The following is a 14089-nucleotide window of genomic DNA, read 5'->3' as shown; positions in this document are numbered from 1 at the left end:
CAGCTTTCTAGCTCCATGGGCCGGGAAGCCCAACCAGCCGTCTCCTGCTGCCGGGTCTCTCCTGCTACCACTTCTCACCCTCTCTGTCTCTCTTTCTCTCCCTCTCCCTTGCCCTTTCCCTCTCTCCCTCTCTCTCAGCCCCACCCAGTCACCTGGGTGGGAGTTGCAAGACCATGACTAGAAAGACCATACACAAAAATAATTAATCGCACCTCGATCTTATTTATTTATTTATTTATTTTTATTTAAGTAGGAATTCTCTCTGTTTAGGTTTAGTGTGTAGGCTCTGGCCTATTTTGTGGGCTTTATATTCATGGGATGGAGATTATTTCCCTTGGCTTGTTCTGTACCAACTCAGTGCGGATAGGTGTGGGTCAAGGAATGTGTCAACCCACCTGAGATCTGTTGATACTACCACTATGGGTGGACCAGGGTGCTTCTGCCGGTGACAGATGTGTTGGCTTTTCAGGGCTCCACTGACACCATCACTGTAGAAAGATGAGGCCCACTACTGCCTCTGGGTGAGGGTTGAAAGAGGAGACTCCACCCTAGGTCCTTGCTTTGGCTTCCCTTTCCCCAGTTCTTTGGCCAGAGTGCACACTTTTCTTGATTTTTTTGTTTATTTGCTTGCTTATACTTGTTGACTGCTCTGGGTTGAAGTCCTCTCTGGGATATTTGGGGGATAAAAAGAAAACCCTAGGAACTCACTTTGTTGTCATTCCTCAAATCTTGAGGTCCCTAGCCAATTCACATTCTTTCTGCCATCCAGAGGCATTCTATGATGGTTGTTGATTCCAGAATATTTAGAGGGAAAGGAGCAGGGAAAAGTGAGTTTGTACCATCTTGTCTGGAATCAGATATCCAAATATGACTTTTGATAGTAAATGATAATAATGCTTTATACCTTAGGCACCTTTTCACATGCATTCTTTCTGGTGTGTCTACCTACACTCTGTGAGGTAGGTAAAGATTTTACCTCCCATTTTTCAGGTAGTGATGCTGTAATCCAAAGGGTTCAAAGGCCTTCTTCAATAAGTGTAAATAGAAAATCAATCTTGAATCGGGGCCTGTTTAAGATGGACATCAGTGTTGTGTATATAGTGCAACACCACAACATGCTTTTAGCTAGGGACATTAAAGCCTAAAAAATGTTAAAGGAAAGCGGTTAAAAAATGTATTTTAATCTAAAACTTTTTGTATTTAAAAGAAATAAAAAGGATCTTTTTTTTTCGTATATTCTCGGTATTTTCCCCTGGTTTATCACATCTGTAAATAGACAAATCAGAATAATTTTATGATCAAAGAATTTTAAATGTGATGTGATAAATATTCTAAAACTAATGGTGACTTTAGCTCTCTGAACGATATTTTAAAAGAAATATTGACTTACGGTCTCCGTTGTTCAGATTTTTTTAAATGAACGAGCTTCTGTTGTCTTCTATGCCTTCACAATTTCTAAAAATGTTCACTACAGTCCACATATTGTAGGAACACTCTCTCTAAGAGCTAAATGTGGTCTCTGTCAATCACGCTGCCAGGTACAGAATTAAGTGTCCCTCAGTGGTTAGATTTGCTCACCAACGCAGAAAGCAAAACAGAAAGGTGATGCACTGATCTGAATAATACAAATACGTCCTTTCAGAAATGGAAGAAACAGATCCAGGTCATCAACCCAAAGCAGGTAATTGAACATTAACTGTAGCTTGTAGTTGAAAAAAGTGCACACAAAAAAAAAACCAGAAGGCTTAATTTTAGTTGCTGAGCTGAAATGATCTGATTTCCCTTTCAGTACATGTAATTTTAAGGTTTCCTAAATACTATGTGTCACAAAACAGTACTTTCTAAAGTTGATGACTAAAAAAAAGTAAACTGTTTTTCGCTAGTTAGGATGAAGAATGAGCACGTATGATATAATCTGTAAAAACAGCATGGGGGCAGTGTCCGACCTCTTCCAACCCCACAAAGAGGAAGGAGAACCAAGATCAACATCGCAAGGCTGACTCCCAGCAAGTAGAGGCCAGACAAGTCTCTTCTTTCTGCCATCTTTACTAATTCTGACACCAACCATACCTTGCACAGCACTCTCTACTTCTCTGCTGGGTTTGACAGTTCACTGCAGTGGCCACACAGAACTCACAGACCATACTCACAATTATGGGGTTTATTATAAGGGAAGTAACAGGTTACAGTTCAGGCTCAGGAACACTCAGGATACAGTTCTTCCATCAGGATGGCCTCTTCCAGCTGTGCTCGCAGGCGTGCCTCTCCTTGGCCCTAGGCCTCTGCCCAAAGGCACTCAGCTTTCTCTCTTCATGGGCCGGGAAGCCCACCATGCTATCTCCTGCTGCTGGGTCTCTCCTGCCACTGCTTCTCACCATCTTCAGTCTTCTGGGTTACAGCTCACACATGCTCTCTCTCTCATTCTCTGTGTCTCCTGTTCCCAGGAGCCTCCCAGTGCAGGGATCCCAGATCCCTGGCTGTTCTTCCTTGGTGGTGGTAGGATCTTCTTCTCTGCTCTGGAATTGGCTCTCTTTTAAGGCAAAACTGACCAATCCTCTTGGTAGGCCACAATTACCCTATCACACAATCACCTGGGTGGGAGTTACAAGACCATGGCTAGAAAGGCCGCACACAAAAGTAATTAATACCACATAATCCAGTGCATGACTGCAGCCTAACCACCAAGTATCTTGAAGAAGGCACCTATATAGCTACAGTTAAGGGTCTATCCATGTTATAATTATAAGGCCATGTCTTCAAGGAATTATATTTCTAAAAGTTTATGATTGTATGTGTTCTTTTGAGGAACTTTTTGTGCTTAAAAATGTTGCCTTAAAACAAAAAAAGGGCAAACATTATGTCTTAGTTTTTGAGTGCTGCTGTAACAAAAATACCACAAGTGGGTAGCTTTAAAGAACTAAAATTTATTTTCTCACAGTTCCTGAGGCTAGATGTTTGAATTCTGTGTGTGGCTCTAGGAGGAGGTCCTTTCTTTGCCTATCTCAGCTTCTAAAACCTATTGCAGTTGAATCGATTCTGACTCATAGTGACCCTATAAGGCAAAGTAGAACTGTCCCCATTGGGTTTCCAAGTTTGTAATCTTTATGGAAGAAGACTGCCACATCTTTCTCCCATGGAGCAACTGGTGGGTTTAAACTGCCGACCTTTTGGTTAGCAGCTGAGTGCTTAACCACTGTACCACCAGGGCTCCTTATTTCAGCTTCTAGTAGCCAGTAATCCTTGGAGTTCCCAGGTTTATAGATTCATCTGCCACCATTGTTGCCAGAAAGCATCTGTCTTCCTCCTTTGTCTGCACACATGTCTCTATGTCTATGCTGCTCTTTATATATCTCAGAAGTAGTTAGGTTTAGGATCCACCCTACACTGGTATGACCTCAACTGATTGATTACATTACATTAGATTTCAGTATGGAGCATGATTACATTACATTAGATTAGATTACATCCTCAGGAATAGGGATTAGGATTCCAGCACATGTTTTCAGGGGATGCAATTCAATCCATAACACATCATTTGGTGTTTTGATACGAAAACTATGTAAGAAGCCAAAATGGATTTAGAACCATTACTTGCAAGCGCTACTTCAAATCAGCAGTACAAGATCAATGTGAAATTTTATCGGTTGTGTTTGTCCCTGAACCTCTTACCAAAAAAAAAGTAAAACCCACCACTGTTGAGTTGATTTTGACTCATAGTGACCCCATGGAGTTTCCAAGGCTATTAATCTCTACAGAAGGAGACTGCCACATCTTTCTCCTGTGGAGCCACTGCTGGTTTTGAACTGCAACCTTTTGGTTAGCAGTTGATTGCTTTAACCAGTGTGCCACCAGGGCTGGAACCTCTTGCTAGTGAGTGTTAAATCTTGGTTATTATATTACTCACAGTTTTTCAGCCATAAAACTAAATCTTGAAATTTTATTGGTTTCCCAATATTTTTTTCTTCAAAAAATGTTTTAATCACTTCCATATTATCTTTTAAACTTATTCTATCTTATGTCATTCCTCTTTGCCTTCACTCTTGTTTGCTTAACCCAAACCTTTCCTTTGATGCTATTCCACCCACTCCCCAAAGCCTCAAGGCTACCAAAAGAGTGGTCTTTTCTTTTTGATTCCAGTACTCAGTTCTTACAAGACATCATAAGTCATTTTGTTCATTTTAAGGTAGCTTATGTACATGAAAATAAAGCAAGTTGATCTATTCATTCATAAGACAGACATTTATTGGGTATCCACTCTGTTTGTAGAATTGAAAAAGCAAATAAATACAACGCCTGAACCCAGTCTTCAAAGAACAGTATAGTTCAAAATATAATATACAAAAATTTCCGTACCAATGAGAAGAGTTTAATAATAATAGTGTAGGAAGCATCCATTAGACAAGGAAAAAAAAGCAAAAAATATGGCCGAGGTTCCTCTTTAGAAGTGCATGGGACTAATGTTGGACACCCAAAAGGACATTCAACCCCCAAAGCAACAGCCAATGATATATATTTGTGGAGAATGTCAAACAAAATGAAGTAAAATCCAGGGATACAATCAGGTGCAGAGAATATAGATACAGAATAATGTACAACAAAAGGACTAAAAGATTGGTAGTTTTTGATGCTTAATGAAACATGAGTTCAGAGGAACATCTTCCTTCACTTGTGTTTGGATTCACCATTAATATTTCACGTTGTTGTATAGATTTTGGATAGCATACTTTATAAATCCCACTATATACATATGAGTTCATTTTTAAACCATATTGTATTTCCCATAGCTGTCGAGTCAATTCTGACTCATAGTGACCCTATGGATCTATTAATACTTTGTGTAAATAAATCATTTTCTGTTCAATTGCAAAACAAAACCAATACATGACTATGACGAGTGTTATGGAAGGTTTGATGGAAGACAGAATTTGAGCAGAATGTTAAAGATACGTTGGATTTAAGGTCACTCTTAAATGTGCAGGTTTCCCTGGGTTGCATTATTTGTTGACCTTCTCTTTTCTCTCTACTCCATTCTGCCTGAGTAGTTTCCCCATTCCCGTGGTTTTAATTCCCATTTATATGCTGATGACTATCAATTTTTCCTTTTGATTCTGATTAATTAAGTCTGTTACAAATATACTCAAGTGCTATATCCATTCCTCATTACTTCATTAGATTTTGTTCCTGCAGCTGTTGTTGTTGTTGTTAGGTGACATCTAGTCAGTTCCGACTCCTGGTGACCCTGTGCACAACAGAACAAAACACTGTCCAGTCCTGTGCCGTCCTCACACTCATTGCTGTGTTTGAGCCCGTTGTCACAGCTACTGTATCAATCTAACTCATTGAGGATCTTTCCCTTTTTCGCTGACCCTCTACTTTACCAAGCATGATGTCCTTTTCCAGACACTAGTCACTCCAAATAACATGTCTAAAGTAAGTGAGATGAATGAAGTCTTGCCATCTTTGTGTTTGAGGAGCATTCTGGCTGTACTTCTTACAAGACAGATTTGTTCGTTCTTCTGACAGTCCATGGTATATTCAGTATTCTTCGCCAACACCGTAATTCCAATGCATTGATTCTTCTTCAGTCTTCCTTATTCATTGTCCAGCTTTCACATGCATATGAGGCAATTGAAAACACCATGGTTTTAGGTCAGTCACACTTTAGTCCCCAAAGCGACATCTTTGCTTTTTAACACTTTAAAGAGATCTTTTGCAGCAGATTTGGCCAGTGCAATGCGTCTTTTGATTTCTTGACTGCTGCTTCCATGGGCGCTGATTGTGGATCCAAGTAAAATGAAATCCTTGACAACTTCAGTCTTTTTTCCATTTATCATGATGTTGCTTATTTGTTCATTTGTAAGGATTTTTGTTTTCTTTATCTTGAGGTGTAATCCATACTGAAGGTTGTAGTTTTTGATCTTCACCAGTAAGTGCCTCACGTCCTCTTCACTTTCTGCTAGCAAGGTTGTGTCATCTGCATATCACAGGTTGTTAATGAGTCTTCCTCCAATCCTGATACCCCATTTTTCTTCATATAGTCCAGCTTCTTGGATTGTTCGCTCAGCATACAGATTGAATAAGTACGGTGAAAGGATACAACCCTGACACAGTCCTTTTCTGATACTGAACCGTGTAGTATCCCCTTGTTCTAATAGAATGACTGCCTCTTGGTTTATGTACAGTTCCTCATGAGCACAATTAAGTGTTCTGGAATTCCCATTCTTTGCAATGTTATACAAAATTTGTTATGATCCACAAATCGAATGCCTTTGTATAGTCAATAAAACACAGATAAATATCTTTCTGGTATTCTCTGCTTTCAGCCAAGATCTGTGTGACATCAGCAGTGATATCCCTCATTCTGTGTCCTCTTCTAAATCCGGCTTGAATTTCTGGCAGTTTCCTGTTGATGTACTGCCTCAATCATTTTTGAATTATCTTCAGCAAAATCTTACTTGTGTGTGATATTAATGCTACTGTTAGCTAATTTCAACATTCTGTTAGGTCACCTTTCTTTGAAATGGACACAAATATGGATCTCTTCTAGTCAGTTGGCCAGGTAGCTGTCTTCCAAATTTCTTGGCATAAATGAGTGGGTACTTCTAGCATTGCATTAGTTTGTTGAAACATCTCAAATGGTATTCCATCAATTCCTGGAGCCTTGTTTTTGCCAGTGCCTTCAGTTCAACTTGGACTTCTTTCTTAAAGACCATTGGTTCTTGATCATATGCTTCCTCCTGAAATGGTTGAGCATCGACCATTTCTTTTTGGTACAGTGAGTCTGAATTCTTTTCATCTCTTTTTTTGTGAAAGTTTACAGTGCGAATTAGTTTTCCATTAAAAAATTTATACACAAATTGTTTTGTGACATTGGTTGCAGTCCCCGTATTGTGTCAGCACTCTCTCCCCTTTCCCTTTCCACCCTGGGTTCTCCGTATCCATTAGTCCAGTTTTCCTGTCCTTCCTGCCTTCTCATCTTTGCTTTTGGGCAGGTGTTACCCATTTAGTCTCCAATACTTGATTGAACTAAGAAGCACGTTCTTCACTTGTGTTTGTTTTATCATCCTATCTAATCTTTGGCTGAAAGATGGACTTCAGGAGTGGCTTCAGTTCTGAGTTAGCAGGTTGTCTGAGGGCCATAGTCTCAGGAGTTCCTCTAGTCTCTGTTAGACTGGTGAGTCTGATCTTTTTTTGTAAATTTGAATTTTGTTCTACATTCTCTTCCACTCTGTCCAGGTCCCTCTATTGTGATCCCTGTCAGAGTGGTTGGTGGTGGTAGCTGGGTACCATCCAGTTCTTCGGGCTCAAGCTGGTGGAGGTCGTCTTCTTTCGATGCTTCATGCGTCATTCTATTTTTTCCCATAGAATCCTTCAATATTGCACCTCAAGGCTTGAATTTTTTTTTCAATTCTCTCAGCTTGAGAAATGCCAAATGAGTTCTTCATTTTGATTTTCTAACTCCAGGTCTTTGCACATTTTATTATAATACTTTGTCTTCTTGAGCTGCGCTTAGAAATATTCTGTTCAATTGTTTTACTTCATCATTTCTTCCATTTTCTTTAGCTATTCTACATTCAAGAGCAAGTTTCAGAGTCTCTTCTGACATCCATTTTTGTCTTTTCTTTCTTTCCTGCCTCTTTAATGACCCTTTGCTTTCTTCATGTATGATGTCCTTATGTCATTCCACAACTTGTCTGGTCTTCGGTCATTAATGTTGAGTGTGTCAAATCTGTTCTTGAGATGGTCTCTAAATTCAGGTGGGATATACCTTGGCTTTCAAGAACTTTTTAAAAATTTTCTTTAGCTTCAGCTTGACCTTGCATATGAGCAACTGGATGGTCTGTTCCACAGTTGACCCCTGGCCTTATTCTGAATGATGATATTGAGCTTTCCATCATCGCTTTCCACAGATGTAGTTGATTTGATTCCTGTGTATTCCATCCAGAGAGGTCCACGTATATAGTCGCCATTTATGTTGTTGAGGAAAGATACTTCGGATGAGTAAGTCATTGGTTTTACAAAATACTGTCATGTGATACCCAGTGTCATTTCTGTTATCAAGGCCATATTTTCCAACTACTGTGCCTTCTTCTTTGATTCCAACTTTTGCATTCCAATCACCAGTAATTATCAATGCAGCTTGATTGCATGTTTGATCAATTTCAGACTGCACAAGTTGGTAAAAATCTTCAGTTTCCTCATCTTCAGCATTAGTGGTTGGTGTATAAATTTGAATAGTAGTTGTATTAGCTGGTCTTCCTTGTAGGCATATGGATATTGTCCTGAAGCATTGTACTTCAGGATAGATATTGTAATGTGCTTTTTGATGATGAATATAATGCCATTCCTCTTCAATTTGTCATTCCTTGCATAGTAGACCATGTGATTGTCTGATTCCAAATGGCCATTACCAGTCCATTTCAGCTAACTAACACCTAGGATATCTATCTTTATGCATATCATTTAATTTTTGACAACTTCCAATTTTCTTGGATTCATACTTCACACATTCCACGTTCTGATTACTAACGATGTTTGCAGCTGTTCCTTCTCATTTTAAGTTGTGCCACATCAGCAGATGAAGGTCCTGAAAGCTTTACTCCATCCACATTTTTAAGGTCTACTTCACTTTGAGGAGGCAGCTCTTCCCCAGTTGTGTTTTGAGTGCCTTCCAACCCGAGGGGCTCATCTTCCAGCACTATACCAGACATTGTTCTGCTGCTATCCATAAGTGTCTTAGTCATCTAGTGCTGCTACAACAGAAATACCACAAGTGGATGACTTTAACAAAGAGAAATTTATTTCTTCACAGTAAAGTAGGCTAAAAGCCCAAATTCAGGGCGTCGGCTCCAGGGGAAGGCTTTTTCTCTACGTTGGCTCTGGAAAAAGGTCCTCGTTGTCATCAGTCTTCTTCCAGAGTAGGAGCTTCTGTACATGGGAACTTCGGGTCCAAAGGACATGCTCTGCTCCTGGCACTGCTTTCTTGGTGGTATGAGGTACCCCTGTCTCTCTGCTCACCTCTCTTTTTTATATCTCAAGAGATTGCCTCAGGACACAATCCAGTCTTGTAGACTGAGTCCTGCCTTACTAACACAATTGCCACCCATCCTCCCTCATTAACATCATAGAGGCAGGATTTACAACATACAGGAAAATCACACAATACCAGGAATCATGGCCCAGCCAAATTTTGGGGGGGATACACATTTTTGGGGGGACATAATTCAATCCATGACAGTAAGGTTTTCACTAGCCACTCTTTCTCAGAAGTAGATCTCCAGGTCCTTCTTCCTAGAGTGTCTTAATCTGGAATCTCCTCTGAATCCTGTCCACTATGGCTGACCCTTCTGGTATTTGAAATACCAGTGGCATAGCTGCCAGCATCACAGCAACACAAGCCACCACAGCATGACAAACTGATGGAGAAGTGGTGAGGTTTTGTTCTTCTTATGTGATTGATGCTTAGGTCATTTTAAGTTACTACATCCTCTACTCCTACTCCAACCAGGCCTGTATTTGTTATATGACTTTTCTTGTCAAGTCTTTTAAAAGACTTGTCCTTTCCATTACTAAACCATTACTCTTATATTTGTTCTTCTAATCTTTTATCTATATTTTCCTCTAGGAAATCCTTCATGGAAGAAAATATTTCTTATATTTTATGAAATCCATTCCTTTTAAAATGTCCCTCTCCAAATGGATCTTCCCTTTCACTGTTCACAATAATGTACAACTCAGCTATTGCTTCCCTCCTTGCTTTCTGTATTCAACATAAATCTAGGATTTGTATCCTTATGTTCAAGATTCTGCATGATTTCTTGTCTTACTCCATTTGGCTTCTTTTTCTTGGAACACTGCCTGCTGTTGCTGTTGTGTTCTTTATTCTACTCTGATTACTAAGTACTCTGTTGCCATTTAAAAAAAAAATTCAAAACTGAGAAGTGTTTTTAGATATTCCTTAAGTTTGAAGTTTAAGAAGAAATTCAAGAACCAACTTGGTATACTGAGAGAACATGAATTTAACTTCTATAAACTGAAGAAGCTCCTTATTTAATTATGACGCAAGAATGGGATAGATGAGCATATAAATTGGAGTACCATGAGTACCTTGGATTTCGCAGTATTTTTTCATTTTACAATGAAAAATTTCAGCTTCCCAGTCAATAGCTTAGGTGAGTTTTAAACAAGAACACCAGGGTATTCTTTGATTTGAGTTGCCTATGTCTGTGTGAGCTCATATTAAGTTTAATAAACCTTATATGCACTATATTATCTGGAAAAAAAAATCTATCACATTTATTTCTTCTCCTTAAATGGGGAAATTACCATTAACTATGTATGCAGAATATTATGTTTCATTAATATTCGTATGGGTAGGTGTTCCCCTAGTTTTATTTGTCCACTTGCCATTCAGATTCCAGTGAGAACATTATTTATTTTGTATAATGAATCTGGCCCCAGGCAAATGGAAGCATAGCTGAGGTTTATTTAAAATGTATATGTCATACTCCAGATTTTTAACTTGTGTGCCCTTTTACTTTGTCCACCAGTGGGGGCTTGGCAATCCGCAATCACTGTTCATATTTAATTTCATTGGAATCCTACTGCCTAAAGCTATTTCATATTATTAGTCATTTTTCCATCATAATTCTGAAATTACTTTTTTATCCAGTCTGAAACTTAGCTTTGCTGGTCTTCTTGGGGGCCTAACTCAGTGATAATCTTATCTCCCAAACTGATGTACTGTCACGCAGATTCCTTTTTCATCACTTTCACACAACTCACAATTCTTGTGTCCCCACCAGATGCCTGATGCCATAAAGTCAACAGCTGCCATTACAAAATTTGTAGGGAAAGAGCCCAATGCAACTTGCATGTAAATAAATAGATACATGTGATAGTTTGTTCTAATTAGTTTATTCTCAGTGTTCTGAGAAAGCCTTTGTAAACTGTGTAATACAAAGCATATAAGTTGATGTTACTATCATGGTGATGTAGGGTGTGTCACTTGACTTATACCAGTGACTGTTGCCTGATGAGAGGGGCTCCAAGGGTAATGGAAACCGAAGCATTGAGTTGGAGGAAATTATAGCTGTTTCATGACGAGTTCACATTTTATATGTATCTGATCAAAGCTCATTTAACATGTTCTTACTCCCTTTCTTCCCTCCCTTCTGGGCTCTTTCATTTAGTCAGCTTCTGGCTTAAATCTATTAGAAAGTTTGTTTGGAGTAAGAAAGATTGAAGATGTATTGTTTTTGGATCCTCAAAAGTAAACCATTGCATCCATGTATGATTGCATAAGGGAATACATATAATAAATGTGAGTGTGGGTGTGTTTTACATCATTGGGCACAGTAAAAAAGAAGTGTGGCATGGTAAATGTATCTGTGTTAATTAGGAAGGACTTCTTTTAGAAAATGAACTTTTGTGCTTAGTTTTAAAGGACTGGAGAGGTATGTCAGGTGGGGGGGGCGTGGGAACCTTGTTATCTGTGTGGATTGGCCTGAGGAAAGTTGGGGGTAGTAGAGAGCAAGTATGTTTTCCTGCCTAAAACTGAAATTGAAGCGAGTATAGTCAGATGTAAAAATATAAAAATTTATAAAAGGAGTTGAGCATAGGGAAATAAAAGGTAGAAATGTTATAAAGTTGTAGGTCAGAGGCAAATCTTTGTATGTCATAGAAAAGAAAAACAAACAGATATATTTCATTTTCCTAGGTGTGATGGTCTTATACTGCAGAAAATGTAGTCCTTGACCCCAAAAAAGACGCTTACAAGTTAGTTGAGCAATAGCTAAGTAATGGGACCAGATGGCAGCAGTCCAAAGACACTTAAATGAGAATCTATTACAAGCCGTATAATCTTGTACCTCAGTTGCTTTTTTGGTTATTTGTTGTTTAAAAAGCAGATTTAGTTTCTAAAGCATTTTCACAGATGTAAAATTTTATCTTAATAAGCTCTCCATGAAACAGTAAAAATTAATACTCACATTTAAGAGACAAATTAAGCCAGCGAGGGGCAATAATTTACTCAAAAAATTGCTGGTAGAGCTACAATGAGAATCTTTCCCTTGTGATTCCTCAGCTAGTGGCCTTTCCCTATCCTGCACTGCCATTAGGCATGAGCAAGGGCAAGGGATAAACAGCCATCAAGAATCCCTGGGATTTGTCATGCTAGAAGAGTCCATTCCTAGAAGATGCCAAGCCTCAGTACCAATGTAGCTATCATAAGCAGAAACTGAGAAGAGGAACATCAGCATATGTTTAGGATGATGAACTTCTCATTATTGTACAACTTGGGAATTTATGCTTAGAAGAATGCTTGAGTGCTCTCCCAACATTCCACTGGGTTTATAACATCCCATTAAGTGGAATGGTATTGCGTTTACCATTTGCTAGTATCATTCAGTGTACAAGGTACCTGTCATTCTTAGAAATAGAGTAGTCCCTAAAGAATGGTAAAAACTGTCTTAAACTTATTAAATGCTAAGCTTGCTTCAAGGGCAGTCTGCAGTCCTTCAAAGAAAAGTTTTCTTCTTATTAAAAAAAGGTGTTCACTGACTTCTTTACTGCCCTGAGAAAGATAGATTGTGGCTTGTTAGATCTAGTAAATATGGTAGACTGCTCCTAGATTATGTATTCTTTGATGACTGTATTTGTCATGTCTTGAAAGTTGTTGCCTTCTAGTTCAGAGGATGTTTTAATGCTGTATATGGTATGTGTATGTAAATTTATAGGCATAAATCTAGCAAAGAAATGACTGGTAATTTTTAACTAAGTATGACGTAGCAGTTTTAGGATATTCATGTAGATTGGGGAACTAAATTTTGTCTCAAGAGCAAATTCACATAGCAGCAAAAATGGTGATATGACATTCTAAAGGATAAAGAGATAATCATCTTCAAGCCTAGCTTATATAATAATTTAATACTGCCTAGATAGCTCTGAGCCATGTTATTACAAGAGGAAGCCTAGGGTAGGAAACCTAGGATAGTGGGTAAGAGCATGGGGTCCTTGGGGTCAAATCCTGGTTCTGTCAGCTGTGTAAACTTAGGCAATTTATTGAACTTCTTGGTACCTCAGTTTCCTCATTTATAAATAGAGGTAAAAATTCATTTTCCTGACAGGGTTGTCGTGCGGATTGAATGAATTATATACCTAAAATGCTCAAAATAGTGCCTGGCACATAATAAATGATCTGTAAGTAATTGCTGTGAATATTATAAAGCAAAATAAGTAATTTTTCTTTCAACAGGTCTTCCCCAGACTCTAATATAGAAGAAAATAACTTCAACATTTCCTTAGAAACATGTCTAATCATAAATAATACCACAGAGTTTATTCCAATACATTCCTGTTCTGTACTTCATCATTACATTTGTATTATATTATATTTATATTACATTTATATTATAATTTTAACATTAAAACATAAAAACATTTATGAGTACTTGGTGTGTACCAATAGTGTTACATATATTATCTCATTTAATCTCCACAACAACCCCGTGAGACACATAATATATCATTATCCCCATTTTACAGAGAAGGAAATTTGTGATCAGTTAAGTCTTCTAATTCTTTACTTGAAACACTTATTTGAAATAAAATCTTAGCAAATGTAGCTCCATTCACATCAGCCTTTTCTTCTCCTTTTCCACTGCATTTTAATTGTTTTGATAATAGCACTGAAATAGCACAATATACTTTCTTTTATAATTGAGTGACAATATCTAAATGTGATCTTCTTAATGGAATAAAGCTCGTCAACATAATTCATCTTATCTTTTCATAATTCACTTTTGATGCAGCATAATCAGTACTGTAAGTCATTTTTTGGCATAAGATGATCAGAAAAGCAATGTAGATCTTCTGTTCTTCGACAAGTACAAGATATGCATGGCCTTGTGAAGCAATTTGGGTCAGTTACTAAAATTTACTGCTGCCACACAACAGAGAATCTTAATAATTTGTTAATGCACAAAGGATCATTCAATGAGCATTAGAACTTTTGTAAAGAAAAACTTGACTGCTTAATCTTACTGAATATTATTTAATTTTTCCTTAGATATTGTACTCTTCTTCTGGT

The 14089-nt window shown here is 38.1% G+C and overlaps 1 protein-coding gene and 1 pseudogene across 1 annotated transcript in view; both read left to right on the top strand.

Annotated features, from left to right (window-relative positions):
* The window catches only part of MAGI2 (membrane associated guanylate kinase, WW and PDZ domain containing 2), a 650884-nt gene that overhangs the window by 164888 nt on the left and 471907 nt on the right, over positions 1-14089 (top strand). The window lies entirely within an intron of this gene.
* LOC111819150 (DNA-directed RNA polymerases I, II, and III subunit RPABC4 pseudogene) lies at positions 4458-4706 on the top strand (annotated as a pseudogene).

Source organism: Trichechus manatus, unplaced genomic scaffold (genome assembly GCF_000243295.1).
Source record: "Trichechus manatus latirostris isolate Lorelei unplaced genomic scaffold, TriManLat1.0 scaffold00280, whole genome shotgun sequence".
Classification (NCBI taxonomy): domain Eukaryota; kingdom Metazoa; phylum Chordata; class Mammalia; order Sirenia; family Trichechidae; genus Trichechus; species Trichechus manatus.
The sequence above is the reverse complement of the archived record's forward strand: the minus strand, read 5'-3'. Positions and strand labels throughout refer to the sequence as shown.